This window comes from Mustela erminea, chromosome 8, assembly GCF_009829155.1.
Source record: "Mustela erminea isolate mMusErm1 chromosome 8, mMusErm1.Pri, whole genome shotgun sequence".
NCBI lineage: Eukaryota > Metazoa > Chordata > Mammalia > Carnivora > Mustelidae > Mustela > Mustela erminea.
In genome coordinates, this window is record NC_045621.1 from 17,179,744 (window position 1) to 17,188,096 (window position 8,353).

Below are 8,353 nucleotides of genomic sequence, written 5' to 3' on the forward strand. Positions count from 1 at the left end.
CAGTAATCTCACCACTAGGTATTTACCCAAAGAATACAAAAATACTAATTCAAAGGAATACATGCACCCAGACGTTCATAGCAGCATTGTCTACAATGGCCAAATTATGGAAAGAGCCCAAGTATCCATCGACTGATGAGTGGATAAAGAAGATGTGGAGTGTACGTAAATGGAGTATCAGCCAGAAGAATGAGATCTTTCCGTTTGCAATGACACGAATGGAGCTGGAGTATATCAGGCTAAGTGAGGTCAGTCAGTCAGAGAAAGACAAATACCAAATTCGCTCATATGTGGAATTTAAGAAACAAAACAAGCTAGCAAAGCTGAAAAAGAAAAGAGAGAGAGACAGTCATGAAGCAGACTCTTCACTACAGAGAACAAACAGGGTTACCGGAAAGGAGGTGGGGGGGGTGGGGGTGAGACAGGTGATGGGGATGAAAGAGGGCCCTTGTGAAGCGCACCAGGTGATGTAAGGCAGTGATGCGCACCAGGTGATGTAAGGCAGTGATGCGCACCAGGTGATGTAAGGCAGTGGTGCGCACCAGGTGATGTAAGGCAGGGCCCAATCGCTATATTTACCCCTGAACCTAATATTACCCTATATATTAACCAACTGGAATTTAAATAAAAACTTTTTAAAAGGGGGAAAGCTAAGTTTGGATTTAGACAAACTAAATTCATAGCGATGGTCAGCTCTGAAGGTGGAGGTCATCAGGAAGCAGTGGGAGATGGGAGGCTGAGGTCTGAGACCCGCAGAGCTATGCATGTGGGTTTGGAGTTCATCTCCAGGGAGTCAGAGTTTAAGCCATGGGAGTAGAAGGATCCAGCACTGGGAGCCTGTGTGCAGGGAAAGAATAGCCAGGAGGGCTGAAGAATGGTTTGGAGACGTGTTCAGACTGAGGTCGAAGAAAGAGAGTTGAAATGAACAAGGAACCCAGAAAAGACGCGTGAGAATTAAGTGGGGAAACGGGACAATGGCAGGTTGTCAGGGCTGACTGGTTCGGAGAGGTTAGAGAGAAGGACAGCAAAGGTCACTGGTGGCCCTGGCAAGAATGGCTTCGGGAAGATGACAAGCTGAAAGCCAAATTGCAGTGGAACCACGAGTAATGGTGGAAAGAGCAAGTACGATGTTTAGCAGTGGAAAGAAGCGACAGCAGTTGGAAAGGGAAAAGGAAGTCGAGGGAAGATGTTAGTCTTCAAGAAATAACCGTGGTCAAGAGCGTCAGTACCGCAGGCGGCTTGTTTAGCTTCCACAGACTGTGAAGGTGATATATGGACTGGCTCTTTATTTTTTTTTCTTTTTAAGACTTTATTTATTTATTTGAGAGAGAGCACGAGAGCACGAGAGTGGGGAGAGGCAGAGGGAGAAGCAGATTCCTTGCTGAGCCAAGAGCCCAACGTAGGGCTCGACCTGAGCCTCCGTCCCAGGACCTGAAGATCACAACCTGAGCCGAAGGCAGACGCTTACCCCTCTGAGCCACCCAGGTGCCCCAGAAACACAGGAGAAGTTTTTTAAAGTTACAAAGCAGAAGGCAAAGTTGTATTGCAGTTAACTGGATTTCAGTAACTGATTACATCCTAGGATATTTTGGAATGTGGTTGAGTAAAAGTAACCCCATCTGTATTTATGTCCTCTTGTATTACAAAAATCAGCACCCCTCGTCAGAAACTTCTTGACTAAGTTCCTTATCTATCCCTATCTTCCCCCCTAATCTTTGTTCATTTGCTCATTTTCCCCTAGACACTTATTTTAGGAAGGAGCCTATGTTGTTTGTATCTTCAATCATTTCCTCTAGTTACAAAATGAGCATAAGTAAAATTTACCAATGCTCAGTAAGTGCCAGGGACGATTCTCAGTGCTTGCCACGGGCTGTGCCCAGTCATCCCTGCGGTGCACTCTACAGAGAAGGAAACCAAAGCAGGATGAGGTTTAGTGACTCACCTGAGATCACACAGTTCTTAAACAATGGAGCAAAGTTAGAACTAAGAAAGTCCTGTCCAGAGTCCACCGCGGTAGCCCGTCGTGCTGCTGCCTCTCACCAGATGCTCCCGAAATGTGCATTCCTTCTATTCACAAACGTCTTGAGATTACGGACTCCCGTCAGAAATACGTACAACATACTGTGGGCAAACACTCCGTGCTTGGGGCCGGCGTCTCAGGAGCTAGCACTGTGGGCACTGGAGCATACCGTCCGGACCGGGAGGCAAGCAAGAAGACCATGGTTCAGATGGACTGTGGGGTGAGCGCACCCCCGCAGGCTGGGATCGGGGCATGGGGCTGCCGTCCCACAATGCCGTAGCTCCTGGGGGCGTGTGAAGGGGCAAGTCAGCTCGCTAGTCTATGCATACCAGCTCCACGTTCCCCGCGTGTAGGGAAAGCGTTGGCACTCTTTCTGGGCCATACATAAAATAGAGTAAGAGGCTGCACAGAGCTGCTCTCCTGAATCTGTCCTTTGCTTTCTTCCTTGATCATTTCCATCTGGCTTCCACAAGGAACTCTCTGCCCATAACGTTTCTACCTCTACTTCCAGCTCGAGCCTCCCTTCTGCCCCCTGACCACACTGCTGGTTGTCCATGCCCCCTGGACGTCCCTGCTTGCAGCTCTGACTTTGTAAGTCTAAATCTCACTGGCTCAGGGCGCCTGGAGGGCTCAGTCGGTTGAGTGTCCAACTCTAGCTCAGGTCATGGTCCTCAGGATTGGGAGGTCGCGCTCCCCACTGGGCAGGAGGCCTGCTTGAGTCTCTCTCCCTCCCCCCTCCCCCACTCTCCCTAAGGTCTATATAAACTCATTGGTTCTCTCAAAACCCTTGGTCTTGAGTGGGGCCCCCCACCGTGCCGCTGGCAACAGCGCTCTTCCAGAAGCCTGGGGGAGGTCTCTTTCCATTCCACATGCTCCCCAGCCTCGCCATCTCATCAGTCTGTTTCCCAGTCTTTGAACTCCTCCCTCCTTTACATTTTACTGCCATGACTAGTTTCTGCTGAAGTTTCTACTGCCATGACTAGTTTCTGCTGAAGCCTGACTTGCAGGAGCCTCCTCCTCGCTCACCTCTCTCCCAAGAGTCTTCCCGAATCCCAGCCGGCCAGCCGTCTTGTGCCCCTGCCTGTTCCGCCTTCCACGCTCCCTACGCAATAGCCATTGGCCTCTCCCTCATCGAATTCAGCGGCTCCCTGCTCTCCCACGACCTGCGTACCCGCCTCCTCCATCTGGAACATCCTGCATTTTCCCAGCACCGCGCATCCTTGCATGCGCACGCGCACTGCGCTCTGCACGCTTTTCTCTCCTTTGGTTGGAAATCCTCTCCTTCTGACACGAACGTACAAAGCATGTTCTCTCTCTTCTAAGCCCTTGGCAATCTCTACCTTGTTTGTACAGCGACGCATCTTCTCTCTTCCACTACATGGCAAAGTCTTTGGCTGTCAAATCCGGGCATGATTCATTTTCCGGTGTTCCGCTGCCTCTAACACCAAGTGCTCAGAAATCAACGTAGGTGAATAAGGAAAGGAGTAGAAGGCCTGAAAGACAGAAGACTGGAAAGACGGGAGGACAAAAACGGCACTCACACGCCGCCATGGGCTCCGCTGCACGCGGAGCGCGAAGCCACAGACATCCCTCCATCCCAGCGACTTCAAGGAGCAAAAGTAACAGACCACAGTCACATGTCAGTTAAAGAATTTTCCAGGAAGCCAGGTAAGTGAAAGGAACAGAATAGTAGCACCTTAATGTTCGGATCCACACACTGTGGAAAGGTACAAATGAATGCAGGTAAGCAGATTTTTAAGTAATGTAGCCTTTCCCCACCAAGAATTGATGGGGGCACTGGCTGGCTCAGTCGGCAGAGCAACTCTTGATCATGAGTTCAAGCCCATGTTGGGCAGGGAGCTTACTTTAAAAACAAAACAAAACAAAATAAAATATATATAATGAAACAGAGCAAGGAGGTGAAGACATGCCAACAAAGAGTTAAAAAAAAGGTTCTCTAAACTGAAAATAGATTTTCTAAACTCTATTTTTGCTTTCACTTGGTGACCATAGGCTCTCAACACCAAGCTTTTAAAGATGTGGCCTCAACCCAAACATTTCACTCATGAGACTGTCTCCTTAAGGCTGCTATTCTTAAAAAAAAAAAAAAAAAATCGACTGAGTGGGGGGAGGGGGCACTCAATCGATTAAGTGATTGACTCTGGATTTCAGCCCAGGTCATGATCTCAGGGTGGGGAGATGGAGACCCACATGGGGTTCCATGCTGGGATGGAGCCTGCTTGGGATTCACTCTCACTCCCCCATCTACTCCTCAAAAAAAGAACTGAGTCAACACAATCTCCAATTTTGTGATTTGTGCAAGTATTTAGAAAAGGAGCATCCTGAATAGATATGACAAGAGTTTAAGTCAACTGTCATATAGCCGAAGAAGTGGAGTGCCCAATTCCAAGCATTCTTCTTCATATATTGTCAATTTCGGAAGCAGAGCCTGGGATGGAGGCAGTTGTCCCCACAGGCCATTTTCTTAGTACTGTGGGTGGGCACCTGCTTCTAGTCTCAAAATGTTAACTTCTTTTGGAGAAGCAAAAGCAGTCTAAATGCCCCACAAAAACGAATAGTAACTCTCTAACAAAAGGAATGTGATTAGATAACTAATTTTTCCTTATGAATTTTTATCCTAGCCTCTATGCATACCACAAAATCCTTTGGCAAAAGACAGCACAGGAAATGAAAACTTCCAATCTGCATATTAAAAAAATAAAGTAACATTTCAATTCCAAGGAGATACAAGGAAGACACTTGGCAATGCTTTAAAGGAAAAGAGTGTTTCTTCGAGGTGTTTTGGCAATTTTTTTTTTTTTTTTGGTTATACAGTATGAAGTTCTTCTTGTACTTGTGAAGCTATGAAAATGAAGAGAGAAGGGGCTTGATTAAATGAGATAGAAATTGGCTTGTAAGACCTCCATCATGACATGTAACAATTTCATGTTACCAGAAATGTAACTTCTGGTTGGATTTCAAGGATCTAGATACCACATTAAGTTCACCTAGCATTTAACAGATCCATAGCTGTTACAAATATTAATCCTTGTTGGTCTCACCATAAAGAACTATGAATATATCTCCCTAGATTACTCTATTTAAATAACTAAGTGTTGGGGGTGGGCGGGCACCTGGGTGGCTCAGTGGGTTAAGCCTCTGCCTTTGGCTCAGGTCATGGTCTCAGGGTCCTGGGATCGAGTCCCACATCAGGCTCTCTGCTCGGGAGGGAGCCTGCTTCTGCCTCTCTCTCCGCCTGCCTCTCTGCCTGCTTGTGATCTATGCCTGTCAAATAGATAAAATAACATCTTTTAAAAATAAATAAATAAGTAACCAAGTGGGGGCAGGGGAGGATGGATTTGCAGCTTCGATCTATATCCAGGCAAAGGAAATTGTACGCAAAACAAGGCTACTTCACAGCAAGATTTATTAATACATCCAAAAGAAAGAAAGAAAAATCATTTTGTCACACTATATACAGATAATACATACAGTGTTTTATACACATATTACATCAGTTTTTACACAAGAAAAATATACATAAAAATGTAAACTTTTGTATACAAAAACCCTTAAACAAATTAAACAAGGACCAGATAACAAAAGGAGACCAATCCATTATTATTTCATCAAATTTTTAAAACAGTAATACAGTACATTCATTGAGATATATATGGAAAATGTGAGCCATCTCTTCACGTTTAAAGGGAAATTACAAACCAACAGCCTATCACTTCCCAAAATGTGGTCCCGCCCCCCCAGCCACACCATACTCAGTGCCATAGACCTGCCTTTCTGTCCGAACTGGGGGGCTCTTCACCAGACCTGCCGACGTCCTCATCTGGCTGCTATAGTCTGTGCAGAAATGGGTGGCCCCTTAGGTTTTGTGCATATAACTAAGCTTCTAGCCACTATTCACGCAAATGCAGACAAGATTCTCGGTTTGTAAGTTCCCTTTAAGCAGCTTTTTTTTTTTTTTGTAAGTATTTTTAATGTATGGCCTGTTAAACATACTTGTGTGCCAAGGTGAATGAGAACACTGAAAAAGAAGGGCTCTGAGAACTGCTAGTCCTTGCTACCGTGCAGTTACTTCGTAAGAAGACATTTGAAAACTGTGCAACGTGTCTGTCCCTTACTGGATCCAAAGAAGCTACTGCCTCACCTCTGATTTCCCACTGCAACTTGGTTTCAATTTACACCTCTGTACTCCAGTTAGTACCGTAACACGGCCAAGAGGCTTCGTTAAAGGCTGCTTCTGATATCAAGTTCCAGCTCAACTACTCTACGGAATCACTCAGACCCCAACCTCTCTGTTCTGGTCTTCAGGGGGTTCTCCTCCTTCACTGGCTTTTTTGTTTTGTTTTTTTGTTTTTTTGTTAACGTCTTAAAATTTAGGATTGTCCATCTACGTTCCTCTCTCTGTAAGGTCTTGAAATGTCATCTGCTGCCAGCTCATCACAAAATAAAATATTTCACGTTTTCTTCTTCATAGTCTTTCCTTCAGTGTGCCAAACTGATGTACGGATGAAGACATCTGCAGCTGTAGGGACTAAGAATTAAATCTGTGGCAAGTGCATGCAGACTTGGAGTTCTTTAAAAAGAAAAAAAAAAAAAAAAAGTCTGGGAAGACCTTTAACTAAATAAATGCAAAACACGCTTAAGACAAGCTTCATGAGAGCTGCCTTCTCACAAAGTTGAATTTTGAACAAGGCAGAATAACAATTAGGTGATATATTTCCCTGCAGCTAGAGAGTAGTTAACTTCCCCCAGGCAAAATGATCTCCATGATCATTATTTATTAATGAAACGAAGAGGCAAATTGGTGAATTAAGTTGATCTAGAAGATGGTGGTTGACATACGCTAACGGAAATACAGGATTGTTTTATAACTGAAATAAACAGGCTGGTTTTCAGAGAGAGGAAAAACGCACCAGGTTCCTCGAGTGAATCCCCAGCTCTCTCTTTCTCCCATGGGACAGATGGCATTTTTTAAAATGACAGTCTCCCTTTCAGTTAAAAAAAAAAAATGTAACAATAAAAAGGAAAAGGAAGATAAATAAATAATGTGTGGATGTCTTTAGATGAGACTTTTAAATGTTTTTTTTTTTTAAATAATTTTTGATAATGTATTTTTAAATCATTACATACAACTGCCATTGCAGTGACAATATTCCAGTAGGGGCAGCATTTTGCTAAATGTAAAAGATTGCCATTTAAAACTCATACATATACATGTGTATATACAGTATATCAACACTATTTATATACATATATATCTAGAAAGCAACATTTCATTGCCTCTGAATATCTATATATTCACTCCCACAATATATACGAGACATACTGTGTGAGTATATATGAAAGTATATGTACACATGCTCAGACATGTATATATACACTTTTGTCTTGTGTGTGCATAAGAGCTTTAAAGGCACAATATATAGGGATGCAAGTTTTCTAGAGAGCTGCAGCGAAGTTAAAACAGAATGTCACAAATGTGGGAAAAAAGTCGAAAATACAGCAAAATTCGTTACGTAAGAATTGGCTGAAGCAGGGTCATCATGAGTAAAGTGAGTTACTTCTAGAATTCAGGAGGCTTATGTGTGACTTTGTATGCCTTCCATTAAAAAGAAAATGGTAAATGGATGATTAAAGACACAAAGTAAACCACATTTTTAGATGACAAATTGATGAGGATAAATGAGAAAATAAAGCTAACACGGTTATCAGTACTAAAATCAGTTATGTTCTTTTCCATTGTGAGTGAAATGTCCCCAAATTATCCAGGTAAAACTTTCAAATTAGTCTTATTTGAATGTTGGGTTTTTTGGTTTGTTTTTTGAGACAAGGATGAATGCCCAATCCTCAAAATTACTATACAAACTATTACCCAAAGTGACACCTTCTGGAAAATATCAGAGATAAAGATCTTTAGAAGACAAGACCGAGACGTTAATGAACTATGCTTCAGCCAAACGCTTCTGGCTGGAGAGGACATCATAAAGGGGAAAAAACTACCATGATGTGTGATGAGAGACTGCTTGAGAAGGCAGTGAAGACGAAGGACAGTGGAACTGGCAAGAAAGAACAGTTCTAGCAGGAATTCACTTATAATAACCATAAATAAGACTATTAATCCAAAGGACTTCCATCTTGGTATGCACCGATAATGGACTCCAGACTGTCCCTTCCTCTTGCTTACAGAATCATCGAGTTTTCCATAGACGTATAATCTTAACAAAGGCTGTTAATCTATTACACACACACATTTTTTAGGGAAATATATGTATATAGCTTTATCTATACACACACATATACATACGTGTATATATA